This window comes from Urocitellus parryii, chromosome 5 (genome assembly GCF_045843805.1).
Source record: "Urocitellus parryii isolate mUroPar1 chromosome 5, mUroPar1.hap1, whole genome shotgun sequence".
In the NCBI taxonomy this organism is placed as follows: domain Eukaryota; kingdom Metazoa; phylum Chordata; class Mammalia; order Rodentia; family Sciuridae; genus Urocitellus; species Urocitellus parryii.
The window spans coordinates 203,348,693-203,368,508 of NC_135535.1; positions in this window are offsets into that span (position 1 = coordinate 203,348,693).

Sequence of the window (19,816 nt, forward strand, 5' to 3'; positions counted from 1 at the left end):
TAAAGAGCATGGAGGATGGTGCAGGCTGGAGGGGCCCCTTCATATGGCGGCCCTGGGTAAAATCCCAGAACCCAGATAGCACCCCTGGGGGAGGGAGCCCTGCTTGGAGGTGGACATCCCGTCCAGCTGTTGAGCGGGGCTGAGTTGATGCCACCCTGATGGGTGTACGAGTGGGTGCAGGGCATGGTTTTTATCCTTTTGCAGAAGCAGAGCTCAAGTCCAGAGCAGCTGAAGGATCGGACGACCGTAAGTCTCAGTTCCCTGGAAAGTTCAGCCTGTTCTCCCAGAGACTTGTCGGTTACTTCCTTATCTTAAATAGAGGGATTCAGAGCAGAGGAGCCAAAGCCCTTTCCCCCTGGTTTCTGAGCAGATGACTAAGAGCCAAGGCTTTGATATCAGACAACTGGAGTTCAGACATCTGCAGCGCCTCTTACTTGTACCCCCCTGGTGAGTGTCAGTGTCTATTCAGGCCATTATAACAAAACGCCTCAGACTGGGTGGTTTATCAACCTCAGAGGTTTATTTTTCATTATTTTAGGGGCCAAAAAAGTCCAAGATCCCATCGCTGGTGGGACTGCAAATTGGTGCAGCCAATATAGAAAGCAATATGGAGATTCCTTGGAAAACTGGGAATGGAACCACCATTTGACCCAGCTATCCCACTCCTCAATGTATACCCAAAGGATTTAAAAACAGCACATTACTGGGACACAGCCTCATCAATGTTTATATCAGCACAATTCACAATAGCTAAACTGTGGAGCCAATCTAAATGCCCTTCAATAGATTAATGGATAAAGAAAATGTGATACACACACACACACACACACACACACACACACAATGGAATATTACTCAGCATTAAAAGAGAATAAAATCATGGCATTTGCAGGTAAATGGATGGAGCTGGAGAATATAATGCTAAGTGAAGTTAGCCAATTCCAAAAAATCCAAATGTTGAATGGTTTCTCTGATATAAGGAGGCTGATTCATAGTGGGGTGGGGGAGGACCATGGGAGGAATGGAGGAACTCTAGATAGGGCAAGGGGAAGAGGGGAAGGGAGGGGGCTGAGGTAGGAAAGACAGTGGAATGAGATGGACATCATTACCCTAAGTACATGTATGAAGACATGAATGGTGTGACTCTACTTTGTGTACAACCAGAGACATGAAAAATTGTGCTCTGTATGTGTAATATGAAGTGCTATGCATTCTGCTGTCATATATAATAAATCAGAATTAAAAAAAAAAAAAAGTCCAAGATCCGTGTCTGGTGAGGGCTCTCTGCTTCTTAGGTGATGCCTTCTCGCTGTGTCCTCACATAGCAGAAGGAGCAAAAAACTTCCCTCGGACCTCTTTTCTAAGGGCACCAATCCCATTCATGAGGGTATAGCCCCCATACCCTAATCACCTTCCAAAGACTTCCTCTCCTCCCTCCCTCCACCCGACATTCAGACCACAGTAGCAGGCCACTTGACCTGTCCAAGTCGGCTCAGTCTTCTGACGTGTAAAGGAGCACAGTGATAATGCTGATGCCCATCTTGAAGGGTCACTCTGAGCAGCAAGTTGTATGTGCATGTAAACCCTGGACAGAGGACCAGGCGGACAGCAAACCTCTCAGTAAACACCGGCTGGGGCCACAAGCTGGGTCTCCTGGCACCTCAGTCAATGTTCCTGTCTCATGACGTCAAAGCAACTTCTAAGGAGCAGTCAGAAAGTAAATTTGAGAAAGTTCTGAAACCTCACTTTTTCTAAAAATTATATCAACTCCCCTAGGGAGTAAAATACCCTGACCCACTTGGTTTGAGGTCAGCCATCAAGGCCACTGCCGAGTCTGGCTGTGCAGCCGGCTGAAAATGTGGAGGTTGTTCAAGCACTTTGGCCTCCACTCTAAGATGATCTGCATGACATTTGGGTCAATCAATCGAGAGATAATGATTCTTGCTGCAGAGCTGTGCCCACCCAATCACCAGAAGAGGGGTCCCCAATTGATTTTTGTGGACTGCTTTCATTTTCTCAGAAAGCTTTTCAGGTCAAACGTCGGCGGGAGCAAGGGTGCTGATAGGAGGTGGTGTGTTTCCATCTGCTTTGCCCAGGAATGCCCGACTCTCATTGTGCTCTGCTGAATAAAATTGGAATCATCAAGCCATTTGAGGCATTGCAAGGACATTTTTAAAGCAGGACTTTTAATCCAGTGGGTGAAAACACAGAACCTCAGCCTGGAGGAGATGCACACACACGAGTACACACACACACACACACACACACACACACACACACACACACGAGTACACACACACACACACACACACACACGAGTACACGCACACATGCACATTTGGAGCCTGCAGAATGAATTTCTCACAACACAACAGTGAGATGCAACGTGGGCAGGACTCTTTTCTCATGCTAGCCTCTCTCTCAAATGTGTGCACTGCATTTATAACCTCCTCAAAATTAAAGTATAAGGAATTCTAATCAGTAGTTAAAGGGGTAATTAAAAGTAGGCGACTGGCCTGTCTCTCTCCTAAACCGGTTGATTTATGCCTTGTTGTGGTTTTTTTTTTTTTTTTTTTTTGAGAACCCAGAAGTATTAATTTATGTGTGAAAAGAACAGTGAATTAATCCTAAAGATCCCAGCAGCCTTTAAAGGCCTGAATCATATGTTGAGCTCGTTTAAAACATGCATAGGAAATTAGGGCAGAATAAAGCCCTTTGATTTGAAAAGTGCATCTATACTTGCTGTCCCTAGGATATCTGCAGGGTCATTATTCAGAAAGGTTAAGGAGGACTTTATTTTTTTATATTCACTATGTACTTCCCAGTTACAGCTCACCATGGTGCATTTCAACTTATAAAGAGAAAGAGATAAAAGGGGGGAGGGGAGCTTTTTATTCACTTTCCACTTAATTTCCTTGCCTCCACGCCAGTCCCAGCTTAATGAATGTAATTGCTACCTTTGATGAAAATACTATTATCAAGATCACACATTACATTGGAAAACAGTTTTTCTTTAAACACAGCTACTGCAGTCTCTAATTACGCATGTAACAAGTGTCTCCCGAACAAAAGACCATGTTGTCTACAATTGCTAGGAATTGGAGCAAGGCAAATTCGAACAAAGGACAGATTAGATTTGCTCCCCGCTCCACAAAGCCCATCCCTCTGATTAATTTCCTGCAAAAACTAAAACAATTCTCTTAAAAGGCGCTCACCCCTTCTCCAGAATGATCCATATGCCATTTGGGTCTTTCTATAGGATGATAATGGCCCCTGATTTGAACCTGTGTTAGAAAATAAGAAAGGCTTTTATGAACTTCCTCTTTCATATGCAAATGAGCAGCACAAGATCTTGAGGGATAATGAGCCCCCCAAAAAGTGACTTTTCAGTAGCTATGAAAGAGCTCACTGGTAGGGAAGGTCTGCATTGAGCACGTTCAGCCCAATTATTTTATTAGTTTCAAGAAATGAGGCATCTTTGCAAAAATACTTCTGTGTCTGTTGAGATTGAGTGACAATAGCTTTTCTGGGGTGGCCTTTCGTAGAAGAAGCTTCCTGACTTATGCTTGGAATATTAAAAATGGATTCATGATTAAATTGAAGTCCACTTGTGAAGGGTTTAGGAGACTCAATTTTAATTGCCTTTTGCTGGTTGATTTGGGAGACCACATACAAGTTATTGGGCAAGTGGGACAAAGATCTTTCTGGGTCTCCATTTCTACACTTATCCAATTGAGAATGGGGCAATATCCTGAATATTCATTTCCTGTTGGGTCTTAGTTCTGACCCTTGGCATTACTCAGACCAAGACGAAACAAGCCAAGTTATGTCCAATCCAGTGTTCATCACAAATCTGAGGTCTGGAGTCAGGAAACCTGGGTTCAAATCCCAACTCACTATGTAACCTCGCGGGGGGAAAATCACCTATGTCTTTACTTCTTCAACTTTAAAATGTTGAATAACACTAACAGGGCAGTAAAAATGAAATAAAATAATACTTTTAAAGTGTTTACAGCAAGACCTGGCACAAGGAATATACTTAATACTAGTGTGTTAATACTGAGGCCCTCAAGACCGTTGGTGTTTCATGAGATGGGTCACCCAAAGTGCTGCCCACCAACCACCTGAGTCCTGGAGAGATGGCACAGGGACTGTCATCTCTGATTGAACACTTTGCCTTCCCAGAGAGAAGACTGCCAGACTAACCCAATTTAAAGAGGTCACAGGTCCAGAGCGCTTTCCAGCAGAGCTCTACTGAGTTAGACCACATCCTCTGAGAGGATGAGTCTCTCAGACCTGGTTCAGGAAAAACCAGCAGAGACAACACAGAAGGAAGCAGGTTTCCCTCCCTACTTCTCAGAGGAGAGGATCTAGATACATGAAAGAAACGCCACACTCCACACTCGCGGTTCCCATTATCCTAGGACTCGTTACCTGTGCCCTCCAGGTAGTTTCCTGAGGGCAGTGAAAGTCATCAGGATGCTGTGTCCTGCTGTGTCCCCTAAAGGACTAACAAGCATGGAAGCAGCACCCACTCAAACCTCCCCTTCTGGGAAACCCTAGTGTCTGCCTTTGCTCATATCATCGCCCGTCATCTTTATTGTCTGTCTCACTAATTGTCCCATGTTCCGTCAATATATTGCAAAGCCTGAATAAATCGATTGCAAAATGAAACTGCAATTTGTGCCACCCTTGCAGGATTTCATGGAGTCATGAAAATGACGCTAGAGAATGATTCGAATTTCATGCAAAGTCCTTGACAAATGAGGATCTGGCCATTCTCAAGTTTAAAAAAAAAAAAAAAAAAAAACAGGCAAAGGGGGGACGACCAGCAGCACTCAGAAGAGTGACTGGAGTGCCACAGATTAAGATACGCCCTTGGGACAATGCATGAGGCGTCTGGAGAATTTTACCAAAATGACACTCTCTAAGGCCATGCTGTGAAAATCAACCACACAGAACAGCCTACAGAGTGAGCCGTCATTTGGTGCAGAAAAACCCAGACCCCTGCCCAGAGTCACACTTGATTCGTCTTTGGCTCGGTTCAGATTATAGATGTGATTATAGCCTTAACTTGAAAATAAGATGACTTTTTTTTATTTTGAAAAGTTTTAAGACAAATTCCTCATCATACCTCTTTTGTTTTCCCATTTATTAGAAAATCAGTGATGGCAGGCAGCTGTTTTCACCCATTAAGTTCCAAGTTTTCAATTCTTTGTAGGATAACAGACATGATGTGTTAAACGGATCAGTTTAAAGTGGGGTTTTGTCAGTGTCAATTTTCTAGGACGACAAGGACATCATGCACCCCATGTGACACCTTGGGATCCCCAGGAGGCAGTGTGCACGAGCACGAGCGCACACACATGCACACACAAGGAATCAGTCCCCCTGAGCTTCCACCTCCAGGTGCAGATGGCCAGGCTGGCTGGTCCAGGAGAGAGGGCCCTCCCAGTTTGGGTGTTTCCCAGTAGCAAAGGATACACAGATGTCTAGGGTGGTCATAGAGGTTGGTGGTCAGAAGGTAGGGGTCCAGGAGCACTGAGTTCAAGTTCAAAGTGCTGTGGCTGAAGGCTTGGGCATAAGAAGGACTGAGTGGCTGCCAAGGAGGAAGCCTGGACACTGCCTGTGGCACAGCACAGCACCTGAAGATCAAACTCTGCAAATGCCAGGCAGCATTCCTGTCCCATGAGCAATGCAGAGAGACCAGCATGGGGCTGAGACTGCAGAGTCCAGAGTGGCATTTTGCACTCTGGACTCTGTTGTTGTCATCCACCAGACTTCAGCAGAGGTGAAGGTGCTGATACTGGCTCTAAGGGGTGCCCAGGAAGGGCAGTATGAGTGTGGGTAGAGGGCTCCAAGAAGCCCCCCACGAAGCCCCACACTTCTGTCACTTGTTCCATTCCTCATGCTGCTGGCAACCCTGGAAACTGGAGCAATTGCTCCCAGGAGCCCCAACTGGGGGACAGCGTTCAAGACGTGAGCTTTGAGGCAGCAGCGCTGAGTCTTGATGGCGGCTCAAATGGCCAGCCATTTCCTGGTCCACTGGGTAGGGGATTAGCATAGTGGCAGTGGGAGCCGCTCCATCTGTCTTCTGTGCTCTTCATTGCCAGCGGCAAGGTGGAATCAGCACCTAACCTCTGAGTCCATGAAGGATAATGCCCCACATGCTCCCAGCAGACTGCTCACCTGCAGTGGCCACGGCACTGCACTCTGGGACATCCCCAGAAGGCCCAGCCAGGCTCCATCAGCAGCCCAGGGACACGGGGGAGCCCAGGGGAGCAAGGGAGTCAGGAGACCTGGGGTCTCCACTGCATCTGGGCCCTATGCACGTGTGAAGCAGGCCGATGCCGTCTTCTCTGGCCTCACTGGAAATCAGGTTCCGTGATTTACTAATCCAGGTCCCAGGGGCTCCTGGGCTGCCTTCCTGGGAAGCCTTTGCCAGCCCAGTCCTCACCTTCTCCCAGGAGAACCAGCTGCCCCCACTCCGGGCCTGCCCATGGGCACCTGCAGACTGCGTCCCAGCTCCCACTGCCCTTCGTTGCACCAGGCTCAGTCTCAGCAGCTTCTCCCCTTCACTAGGATGGCGCCACCCCAGGCTTCCCTCCTGTGTTCACTTTGGCTATAGCCACCCTGGGCGGAAAGGCAGAACCCCCAGGGGAAGGAAAGGCCAGAGAAGAGACAGGGCCTGGAGGATGCCCACTGTCCCCCAGGGGGTGACTCCTAGGATTGGCTGGCTTCAGGAGCCTGGGCCTCCAGCCTGTGAGGTGGCTGGCGTTTGTAGAGGGCCTCAGCTAAGCTGCCAGGGCTTATGCCGGGCAGGTCTGCACCAAGGGGTTAGGACACCACCAGGGTGCCCCAAAGAGTTGGTGGCAAGGTGTTCTTTCTAACTGGCCTGGAATCGTCTCCATCACTGCTGGCTTGTGGTGACCCAGGAAGGTCAGGCCTTCAACACAGCTGCTGCACCATGCCGTGGGATACAACCCTGGGTACGTTCTGTCGCTAATTTGGGGCTCAGTTTATTCATCATTCAACCGAGTGGTTGGTTCATATTGTTTTAAGAAACCTCCGCCCTCACCTTCCTCCAGACTCCCAAAGAGCTGGAGGGGGAGAGACTAGAGCATGAGCCACCTCCAGCGTTTCAGCCTCAGGTCGCAGAGGGGCAGCGGGGGCCAAGGAAACAGGGAAGTGATTTAAACCCCCAGCAGCTGAGGCAGACACCGTGGGGCGTGACAGCTGCCCAGCCAGAGGCAGGGAAGTGGCGTCTGCTCCCCGCAGTGCTCCATCCAGGCTTTGTGGACCCTGAAGTCCCCCTGGATCTGGCCTTGTCCCCGCGGAGAAGAGAGAGTACTTCACTCTGGGGCCCCCCCCCCCGCCTGGGAGGGCCACGCCCACCACCGCTCAGTCACTTCCACCCTCAGTCTGCCCTTCCCAAGCCACGTTCACCCCGCAACCTGCTCAGTGAGCCATCGGCCCTGCAGATCCCCTCCCGCCTGCTCCACTGTCACGCCCCCGGCCCCACCTCTGTGGTAGCACTCAAAACACTTCACTAAAGGTCGGTGAGTCTGCAAGCCCCTGCAGGTGGGCTGTTCCCCAGGACACCGCAGACATTTAATTATGGTTTGTAGAATGAATGAACCAATAAACGAGGAACCAACAACAGGAAGAAGTGAGAAGAACAGAGTATGGGGGCCATTCCAGGGGAAGGGGCAGCATAGACCAAAGCCAGTGGAGGGGAACAACACACTATTCAGTGGTCAGTATGGTCGGGTGTGGGGAGGGGCGTGCTCCATCCCCTTTATATGCCTCATCTTCCAGGTAGGGGAGTATGTGCCTTAAAATCTGTATCATTCCCCAGATTGTGGGTCTTACCTGCATCCACAGGGATGTGCCCAAGACCTAGCACATATTAGGTGCTTAATAAACCACCCTTAAGTGGGTTGGTTAGAACATGCAGGATAGGAGAAGGCAGCAGGTTCAGGCTGCTTGCCAGCTCCACAGACTCAGAGACCCAGACCACTTTTCAGATTGCCAAACAAAACACAGGATGCTCAGGTACACTTGAATTCTAGATAAGCCACAAATAATTTTCCACTATGTCCCAGATACTTAAAATAAAGAAATTATTCATTATTTATCTGCGATTCAAATAAAACTGTTTTGTTGTTGTTGTTGTTGTCAACTCATTGGGAAGAGTTGTATCTTATTTTATTAATTTGAATTTTTTGAGTTTTGTTAATCTGGGAACCTACCCTGATCTCTGTCAACTTTGCAATATTTATCCCTGGCTTTAATCATCAAGATGACCTCAGAGTCACAGGATAGCTGCTGGGGCTCCAACCATTATGTCTGTGGTTTAGAAAAGCAGAAAGATAGAAAGAAGAGGGACAAAAGAACACCTGTCTCTCATGTGAGTCAGCCTCTCTCAGAGATTTTCTCCATCAACTATGGGCTGATTCCTTGATAATAAGGAAGTTATTTATTTTATCAGGTGTGATAGATATTATGGATAGATAAGAAAATGTTCCTTTTTAGAATGTACCCTAAAATATTTAGAGGTAAAATGTCATGACATCTGTATTTATTTAATTATTGGGGCAGGAGGGATATGGCAAAATGTTAAATATTAAATTTGACTGAGTGTCTGTTACCCTATCTTCAACTTTATGCTTGAAAAATTTTCTAATAAAAAATTTGTTTTTTGTTTTTTTTTTAAAGGAGAGATTACCCATAATCTTTGCCTAACAACATTTGCTTTCTTCTCATTGGCTACACTTTGCAGAAAGGGAGGCTGGGAACTGTGGTCCTTTAGTGGGGCTTACTGACTCCTGAATACAATCTGTGGGCAAGGAAGAAGGAGAGAGTTGATGTCACACAGGGACCCACAGTGTCTGATCAGGGCACAGTTTCGTGACTCCACTGCAGAGTGCACGGGGAGCAGGGACCGTGGTGTGTGAAGTTCTGTTTTGCGCTGTTTGCTGGACTCAGCCCCTCCTGGCCTTGCTCACGTGCTGATAGGATTCCCCCTCTTAGTGCAGAGCCAGGCAGAGCCAGTCACTCCCCCAGGGTGGGTGTCAGAGGAGACCAGGGGAACCACAAATCTGCCCACCGCTGTGTGAGCCTTGCCAGGACGCTCAGCCGCCTGGAGCCCGGTGGCTGCATCTCTACAGGAGAATGTGCAACCCAGGGCCATCCCTTTCTCCTGAGATGGGCTGAAATTCCCAGCTCATTGGCTGGACTCACCGTGTGGAAGAAAGATTCTTGAATGGAAAGTCACATTCTGAGCTGATGTCCCAGACCAGACAACTTGGGCACCTGGCTTTGTTTCTGCCTCAGGGTCCCAGCTGTCAACTAGCCAGGAACAAACAGCACCTGGTGCAGCGCCTGGTGTCTGTCACCAGCTTGGAAACCACAGACACGACTGCACTCTGCGCGCTTGACGCACAGTAGGCCTGCTGTGAGGATCTCGGGTGGGCCAAGCCCTGGGGCAGATGCTGGCCAGGCGCCTGAGGAATGGACAGATAAACTGTGGTCCATCTGTGCCACGAAAAGAGCCGCGTGGGCGCTGGGGTGTGGCTCCGCGGAGGAGCTGCCTGGCGCGCACAGGGCCTCACGCACAGGGCCTGATTCTATCCCAGCACCATAACAAAAGGAACAAATCACCGAACCTTGCTACAGAATGAAATAGGGAAAGGTGCTAAGCCAGAGAAGCCAATCCCAAAGACTCACATGTTGTTTTATTCCATTTACGGGAACGTCCAGAAGGGGCCAATCTGCAGAGAAGAAAGTACATTAGCCGTTGCCCAGGGCTGGGTGGAAAGAGAGGAAACAGAGAGGCTGGCTGATAGGTATGGGGGTTCTTTCTGGAATCATAAAAAATATTCTAAAATTGACTGTGGTGCCGGTGGGTTGTACATACATATCTGCAAATACATTAAAACCCATTGAATTGTACACGTGTGTTTATCTGTGGTGCTGGGAACCAAAACCGAGGCTTTGTTAATGCTAGGCAAGCTTCTGCCACTGAGCTACACCCCCAGCCCCACAACTGTACATTTTAAATGAATAAACTGGGTGGTATGTGAATTACATGTCAATAAAATGGTTTTTTAAAGTGAAAAAATAAGGGACTCAGGAAATGGGAGCTATTTTTAACCAAGTCGACAATATCAACAATGTGTCGACACTGGCTAGGTCTCTGTGTGTGAATGCCCAGGATGCCCTCAGCCTCTACCAACCTGGAAGATTTCCAGTGTGGGTGAGGGTTCAGAACCCAGTCCAGCTGGGGCGGTGGGGAGGAGTCCTGCCCGTGCCGCCCTGTGGCCCATGGCCAGAGTTAATGCACCTCCACTTACATACATTGATCGTTTACCTCCCTCTGCTCTGAGGGCTAGATCTATGAGCCGGAAGAAAGGAAAAAGGACTTCAGGTTTAAACTCTTATCACTAAAGTGAGTCTCCCTCTACATTAAAAAACTATCCAGGCCCCGTGGCAGGAATGGGCTCTTTTCTTGGGGCATAAATTTGTGTGTGTGGAAAAAAGACTTATTGGTGAATTTAGCAGTATTTTTCGTTGAACTGGCAGTTGCTAACCATTACACCAGTATTTATTTGATTCTTAAAGAGTACAAAACCATGGACCACAAATAAAGAAGATGGAGTAATAGTTTGTGGCTGGGCCACTAGCTTTAAACTTGAAATGAAGTGTCCAGTTTTGAGTTACTGTGTCCAACCACCATTTGTACAGTTTGAAAAGTGGGGGCATTTTTCCAGGCTGTCAGGGCGACTGTAGTTCATTCCCGTGAATGATATCGCTGAAGGAGCAGTTGTTCTGCTATGAGCACCTCACTCATGACCAGAATATATTAAATGTATTAATCTGTGCCTCCCGGTGTAATTTAGGAAGGTCCTCTATTTGACACATTCCTGTACATCCTTGTTTTATTGCTTGCTCCGGCAGGTAACAATGTCTCAAAAGTCTTGCTCCTGAATGAAGTTAAAATTACATGTCACCCAATAGCATATGCAGTTTGGTGGCTTATTTTGCTGTCAAAATTACCTCCCTGCAACAACATGAGACGTTAATGGGGACGTGGTGTGATTTACCTCACCAGCTCTGGGCCAGGTGGCGTGGGAGGACTCCCGAGTCCCAGTGGCCACGTGCCTGGGGAAGCCCTGGATGCCTCGGCCCTTCCGCTGTGCCTTGAACACTCAGGCTCTGTCACCGAGCACGGGAGGTGAAAGTGAGCAGGATTTGAGATATTCTGACAATTCATGGCTAAGCTTATTTTCAGCCCCTAAAGTAGGGGAAATGTCCATTTGGAGTCTGTCTGCCACCGACAATCAGGATTCACATCTGTTTCCCAGTCAGGCTGCAGACTATGGCCTTTTAAGAATGTGCCCATGAATTTGTGTAGAAGCATCTAATTTTAAGGCTAATGGATGCAGCCTTGATTTACAATTTGACGAAATATTTTTCTACCCTGCCAAGCCAGCGTCTTTGGAAAGTTTATGATCCCAGGTGACGAGAGAAGGCCACAAAACCAGGATGCACTTTTAATGAAATTATGGATTACCCATCTGGGGAGAGTATCAGACATAGTTTAACAAACCTGTGAGCCTGGGCCAGGGCTGCTTTAGGGTATTCGTGGGTCCCGTCCTGGGCGCCTTAGCCCTGCGGATTCCCCCTCCTACTTGGCCCTCAGCCACACACACACAAAATTAAAATCATGTCTTAGCATAGCATGGGTACCAAGACAAATATAATCTACACTAGATTCATTATGATATGGTCATTGCTATTCTATTTATTTTTTTTCTGATTTTACAAGAAATGGAAATTACAATATTTCTGTGGGCCCCTGGTGCTCTGTCTGCTTGGTTCGATTTTTCTCCAAGAGGGGTTTGGTTGCTGTTTACTTTTCAGTTCTTGGGCTGAAACCCAGCTTCGCACCTGCCAGCCAAGGCTTCACCACCGCGCCGTGCCCCAGCCAGGGACTTCTTTGTTTCCAGGCCAAGACAGCCTCTGTGAAGCCATCCCTCTTCCCAGCCTCCCCATGGACAAGGTTCGACACACTCTCCTTCTCTGGCTTCTGCCGCCTTCTGTTTATTTCTCTTTATTTTAAATAAAGAGATTGTGTGGGGCACTGGGGCTCTGGGGACATCTGATGAGGGCCGGAGCAGAAGGCTCCACCTGAGGGCGAGGTGGGCTGTGTCGACAGGAGGGGCAGTAATGATGGGCCCCTGCCGCTGACCCCACCTCATCGACCGCTGCCCCCTCTTCCCAGCCAGGACTCTGCAGTCCAGCCAGTTCCAGAGGAGTTGAAAGGGCAGTGGTCCCCAGCCAGCCAGCTGGCCATTAATAATGTTTTCATCCATGACAGTGACAAACCTGCAGTACTTGAGGAGAGTTTATTAAGGTCATTCTACAAATAAGAATTAAATTTTTTTTAAAATGGGTTGACACAGATGAACAGATGGATGAATAAAGTGGGCAAGATAATAAATGCAAGAGAAGATCAGGTGCTCCGAGAGCGGGTCTGGAAACAGGAAGCCTGTCTGCCCGTCTCCAGCTCTACCCGAAGTTTGGATTTCAGGAAATCCCTCCTGAACTTGTCGATTTTGCGAATGTAGGCCCTGGCTAATATTTTGTCATTTAATGCCTGTTCTTTCAGCTGATAAAAAGAATTGCAGCCATTTCTCTATGTCAAGCCCATAACTGAGAGCTGGTAAAATTTAAATGTCTCATCTGTCCCCGGGCTTGCATGCAGATGGCCTTTCCCGGGAACTCCGCTCCAGGCCTGCGGGCAAGTAGCAGTGGTGCCTGACTCCCTTGGCCAGCCCCTGCTGCCTAGGAATGGACTCCCTGAGCAAGGTGGCAGAGGGGGCAATAAGGGGGAAGTGTGTCTCTCTGCAACTTGGTCCCCTGGCTCAGAGAGCAGAATTCTCCCCTGCAGGGTGTGGGTGCAAACCAACCCATTCCACTTTCTCAACTGTGTGGTTCCTCCTAAGCAGAGTCTCGCAACCTCTGGAATGATTTTTAAGTGTGTGCTCAAGCAGCTGTTTTCAAAGCTCTTTGGTATGCATCAGCTGACCAGCCTCCCCAGAAGCTCAGGAGATACCAAGGCAACCCAGTGGTCTCCACTTGGAAGACCAACAGGACACTGAGAAGTCAGGCTGGCCTGGGATCCCTCAGCACAGAGAAGTAGAACCAGTCACTGTCCACTAAATGTAGGGAGGAGAAAGCAGAAGAAAGCCACATGTAGAAGTCCCAGTGCTACAGGAACATGGAACTCCGCCAGCATCCTGCTCAGTGAGAATGTCAGCACCAAATTAGGTCATTCCAGTGAGCACCAGGGGGCATCATGGTGGCTCTGTACGGGGCTATTGGGCCTTTAAAGATCCTTCTGAATTATCACGTTATTAGAATTAGTGTCAGATTGGTACTTCACGCCAAATAAGGGAAGATATGTCAGTGTCTCTCATTTTCAGAAAGGACACGGAGACTCAAGTATCCTGGTCATTAATTCTCAGTTTGGCAGAACCATCAACAAACCAGAATGGCCCCATCAGGAAGTTGGCCAGCCAGGCCGATGAGTTCCCCTAAATGTTCCACCCTCCGATAGTTCCCAGGTCCTCCATGACCCAGGTCTAGCTGGAGGGTCTCAGGGTGGAACACAGGAGCTGTACGCAAGTCCTACCCAGAGCCACAGGCAGGAAGGAAGGCTTCAGAGCCTGCGGTCTGGGGGGCCTGCCTCTCTGTTTAGTTTGGCACGTGTTTTGCGGGCACGCCCTCCTTGCCAGTCCCTGGGCCAGGAACACGGGGCAGAGGGAAGGGATCAGGTGCAATGAGAGCAGCCGGGGATGTGACTGACGGTGAGGAGACGGTGAGAACTGTGGGCAGTGTGGACACCTTCTGCCATGAAGGCCTGTGCTGGGGAGAAGGAGTTCTAGGACAGCTCTGCAGAGGAGGCACCCCACGGAGCCAAGCCTCCAAGGACAAAGGGAAGGATGCCCCGCGGGAAAGGAAAGGGCATGCACGGACCAAATGGCATCCCCCTCGAAACTCTGTGTTCAAGCCCAAACCGTCAGTATCTCAGAATGAGACTGTATTTGGAAACAGGGTCTTTAAAGAGTAAGCCGGTTAAAAAGTCATGGGGAATGGGCCTTCATTCAATCTGACTGACGTTCTCCTAAAAAATGGAGAGTTAGGACTGGGGATGTAGCTCACGGTAGAGTACTTTCCTAGCACTTGAAGGGCCCTTGGTTTGATCCAGAGAGGGGGAGAGAGAGAGAGAGAGAGAGAGAGAGAGAGAGAGAGAGAGAGAGAGAGAGAGAGGTACGGAGGAAAGACCACAAGAGGACGCAGGGAAAAGGCAGCCGTCAGCCAGGCGAGGCGAGGCCTCCCAGGAAACCAGCCCTGCGGACACCTGGACCTCCGGCTTCCAGCCTCCAGAATCGAGAAAGTAAGTGTGTGTGGTCTGGACCTCCCGGGCTGTGGTCATCTCTTACAACAGCCCTGGAAAATGAATACGCCAGGGAAGACAACAGCCCCAGCCGGTTCTGGAAGTGTGACTCTGTGCAGTGAGCATCTAGAGAGCTTAGTGCCCAAGGAGTCGGAGAGGCCTGAGGATGTGGGGCTGGCCTGTCAGAGGCATCTGGACAGATGGGAGCCCCTTGGGAGCCCCATGGCTGCCTCTCCCCTTTCCACTCCTGGGGAAGCTGGGTGCTCACTCTGCTTTGCTTTGATACAAACTTAAAAGCAGGTCCCAGCTCAGATGTCAGTCTCCTTCCCTGGGCTCTCCCCAGTGGGGACCATTTGCACCCGACTTGCATGCTGGGGGGTGGAGCCAACAGGCAGCCAGTGACCTTGGGGTTGCCTGCTCCCCTCCACCACCCCTGGCTGACCGCCTGGGTCTCCTGCTGTGGATGTCTGCTGGGGGAGATCTGTCTAAGCTCAAAGCCGAGGCCCAGTCAGAAGATGTTCTGGAAGCTCTCAGCTAACACTGCAGCCTCTGCAGGTGGGAGAGTGTGATAGGCTGAACAATGGCCCCCAGGATGTCAGGCCTAATCCTTGGAGCCTGTAAACTTTCCTAATGAGGAAAAGGGGTCTCAGCACATGAGTGCTCCAGGTGGGGAGGTTATCTTGGATAAAGGCAGGCCCCAGATGCCGTGATATGGATCTGCATGAGGGCGATTAGATGTACACAGAGGAGAGGGTGACACAAAGACCGCTCAAAGACAACGAAGATGTGGCCTTGAAGACAAGATTGGTGCAGCCACAGACCAGGGAAAGCTGGCAACCTCCAGAGCTGGAGGCAGCAAGGGAGGGTCATCCCTTAGAGCCTCTGAGGGAATAAGACCTTGCTCAGGCCTTGATTCAGCCCACTGAGACTGACTTCCAACTTCTGGTCTCCAGAACTGTGAGAGAATAAATTCTTTTGTTTTAAGCCAACAAATTCCTGGCAATCTGCCACACGAAGTCACAGGCGAGTATACAAAGAGGCCAGCCAGGGCTCCAGGTTGGATCTTGACACCTGCTAGCTTCAGGCTGTGTTAAGTTGCTTTCCGTTACTGTAACAAAATACATGAAATAATCAACTTAAAAAGAGGAAAGGCTTATTTTGGCTCATGATTTCAGTGCATGGTCAGTTGGTTCTGTTGCTTTTGGATCTACATCAAGGCAGGTATGTGTGGCAAAAAGGAAGTCCACACTTCATGGCCAGGAATGAAAGAAAGAGCGGAAGAAGAGGGGCGGGGTCCCACAATTCCCTTCAAGGGCCTGCTCCCAATACTTCCCACTAGACCCCGCATCTTAAAGGTTCCACAACCTCTTAGCAGTGCCAGGATGGGGACCAAGTCTTGAACACATGGGTCTTTGGGGAGACATTTCAGATCCAAACTATAGAAGGTCCTTTCCCCTCTTCTCTCCTTGAGCCTCGGTTTCCTCCGTGTGCAGTGGGAACCACAGCCAATGCCATCCTCTCCACTCTGAAATGTTGTTCCCAAAGCTCAAAAGGGACCTGTAGGTTCAGCATGTGCCTTAGGGCCAAGAGGCACCCCCAGCATCTCGCTGGGCCTGGGAGCTGCAGCAGCTCTCCACAGGTGGCAGCCGATCACAACCTTGAATGACCTTGTGGTCCAAGAGCCTGAGAAACCCAGATCATGAGTTCACCTGGATATTCCCCACATGATTCAATGACAAACATGGAATGCCCAGTATCACTGGCCTGAAGAGGGCCTGACAACTGAGAGACGCAGCCAAGGCAGGAGGAAGAGAATTATTTTCCCTCCAAAAGGCCTCCTTGGATGCTTGCGCCCCTGGAGCAGGAGCCCCCTCCAACAGAGGTCCCAGAGGGTGCAGCGCTGCCTTGCCCACAGCTAAGTGTGGCACTGAGAAGGGAAAGTGGTGCCGCAGTCTGGCTGGGCACAATTCAGGAGCCACTTGTCAAAAGAAACTAACTTTATTTTTAGAACCACACACCCCAAACCAAACAGCTCCTCAGGAAAAAACCCTCAGAGCCCAACTGCCACCACCGGCTTCCACAAGCCTCTCACCCACACAAACCTCACCACCTCCCACAATCCTCCTGCTCTTGAGGCCGATTGGCTGGGTCGCGTGGGCGGAGCCAAAGAAGTCCCCCAATGAGCATCACCGCAGAGGAGCCAATCAGCTAGATGTTGCTGGGGCCGCTGTGAGCCAATCATCAGACGGCAGCTGGAAGTTTGCTGGGGCCCTTTTGGCTGTGGCTCTCAACAAAGTGGGGCATGGGGGAGGCATTCGGTGGGCGGCCAGGAAGTGGGGAGGCTCAGGCTGGAGGGTGGTCTCTAGGTGGTGCCACTCCAGGGAACAGGCTGCTCCAGTCCAGCCAGAAAACAGGCAGGTGTTGCCACAAGGTGCAGACACACCTGTGCCGCCTGGCAGCCCCTTTCTTGAGCTCTGCTCCCCGCTCTCCATTGCCCCCACCTGACCCCACCCCACCTCCCCCTTGCTGGCTTTCCTTGCTGTACTTCTCAGGGCCTGCGGTCACGTATTCCTTGTGTTGACAGTCCTGGGGTGGACCAGGGTGGACAGGGGTGGACAAGCTGCACCCTCAGGGCCCAGACTGTGCCATAGCTCACTGCGGCTGAGTGAGTGCATGGGTGAGAGGGGCACTCGGAACCAGATGGTCCTCCACAGATGGTGGAGGGGTCCTCAAAATCTACGTGCACCCTCAGTGGGAATGTGAGTCCCTCCCTGAGTGGGCAGACAGGCCCACCCTTCCGGTCGGGCCTCCCGGGGTGGGTTTCCAGGATTCTCTATAGAGAGGCTTCATGGGGCCTCCGTGGGCACAGAGGAGTGAGGACGCTTCCCACCATCCTCATTCTCATCCTGAGCCTGAAGCCCAGCAGGGGGACCCCCCAGCTGCCCTCTGGGGTCCAAGGTGGATTTCATTCACTCGCCACAGTGTTCAAATCAAAGCCCAAAAGGCAAGGACCTGGGCTCCTTTCAAAGAATGAGAGCCATATGCAGCTCAGCCCCCCCAGAGCCGGAGGTGCCCAGCAGCCCCTAAGCTAGAGACCCCCTCAGCTCACCCTGCCCTCGCTCTCCTGGAGCAGGGACTCACCCCAGTCCCACATCTCAAGGGGACCAGGGGCCCTCTTCATTTATTCCCTGCATCCAGTTTTCTGGGTGACATTTTAATCTGTTCAAACTGGAAGGAAATCTTAATCTAATCACTGTGTGAAAATCTTTAATTGTTAAAATTCTTTTTTTTTTTTTTGCCTCGTAAAGTTTCATTATTTTTAAACAATCCAATTTTACGGGCATTGCATCCTTAATGTGACCTAATTATGGGGGTGTTTTGGCAAAGATGCAGCGGCTGCTTCATTCAGGAAGTTCCCCTTCTCCAGGAGGGGCGGCCCGGAGGCTCAGGGATTCTACATCACTGCACTGTAATTACGCTACTTTTACTAGCAGCTGTGAAAATGCTTTGTTACAAATAATTAAATTCAGCACAACCAGGACTGCACTGAGAAGACACAAACCTTGCATAAAAGCAACAAAATCAGCAGCTGTGGACTGAGTTTTCAGAGCCACCTTTCCTAGGCTCCAGTCAATCCCCTCTCCCTGCCATCCCCCAAAAGGGGGCAGGAGAATTCACCTGAGATGACTCCTGGTGTGGGTGGGCTAGCCTCGGAAACCTACGTCTAGTCCCAGCTCTTCCGTTTATCCAGCAGGGAGTCTTCATGGGAGTCATCACTGCCCCCACCCCAGCTTTGGTGTCCTTGTCTTTAAAATGGGGGTGATAGCAATCCAAGTCTCCTGGCAGAGCTGTAGATCCAATGAGACGATGGGTGGAAACGCGCTTTATAAACTGGGAAGAGCCAGATCTACTCAGAGACCCAGAGGGGGAGCTGGAGGAGCCAAAGACCGGGATGGCCCAAGGCAGCTGCCTGGAGTTGAGCCAGAGCCCTCCAAGGGGCATCACGTCCACCCTTGACCCGTGCGAACCTCGGACTCCTCTCACCTTCCCAGGGCGCTCACCGCCCTCAGCCATCCGGCATCTCTCTTTTCACCCTTCTTCCTAGTGACCGGAGACCTGGGAATGGACATTTCAGAAAGGCCAGTGCCTGGGGCTGCCAGCTGCCCCAAGAAGGCTCTCAGGTTTCACTTAGTAAAACTCAGTCAATGGGTGACCCATTGAAATCCACCACAAATGTTTTTGGTGCAATCTCTCATGAAGTTATTAGAGAGTAAGCCTTCACTACGCATGTCTTGAGGGAACTGACTACCAGAGCTGAAGACACAATTTGGGAGTATAAATAAGGACTTGGTTGCAACACCTTGACTATGAAATCAGTGAGTGTCTCCTCCTGTCTGAAGCCAGAGCCTGGTGCGTGCTCAAGCAAGATGGCAGGATGGCAGTGTCCCGGCTGCCTGTGACCAGAGGCCAGTGGGTACTATGACAGGAAGCCTGGTTCTCAGGACGCCCTTCTCAGCCCCTGTGGACTAATCTGTGGCCTCAGACATGGTTGAGCCATCGGGGTTTAAATGTCTGTGTGTACACTGTCCTGGGGCTGCTGAACAGGCCAAGTTGTCCTTCCCACAGATGGCGCCCATCCCTGCCCCTGGAGGCCTTCAAAGCTGTGGTCACCCTGCCGTCCTGGTGGACTCTATACATGGCCTATACCTGCCCCCTACAGGGCTGGTGGCTGATTTATTCTGTGACGTCAATAATGATAACTTGTTTACGGCCTGAAATGACACACCAGAGACCCCTTCTGGAGCTACTAAATGGGCCTGAGGACCTCGAGAGGCCATGGAGGAACACAGACCATGGTCCAACTGGGCGCTCTGGGGAGCCGGTCACTCCCCAGAAAGGCCGCTGTCTGCATGTCCAGGGCCCACTGAAAGAAACCTGGAGGCTAAAAGGAAGAAGGGGCTTCTCCCAGCGGACGGGGAGTTGGCGCAAGCAGGGAGGGGTGGGGTTTCTGCCACGGGGCTTGTGTCACAGGGCCAGCTGCTGCCACGGCCAGACCTCCTTGCTCCACTGCAATCCCCACTGGAAAATGCGGTTCCTGCCTCCCACTAGACAAAAGGCACAATGGAAACTGAAGATGACTGTGTGATTAATCACTGCTGACATCTCAAGGTTCTGTTGCCGAGGTCGTTTGGCACAGTGGTAAAGGACATGGGCCCTCGGGACAGCTCGGCCACCTTCTAGCTGGGGGAGATGGGAATCTCAGTGGCCTCTCTGGACCTCAGTGGCCCTGCCTGTAAAATGGGAGCAGCAGTCATGATAAGTAGAGCAGTAATGACATCATGAGATCATCAT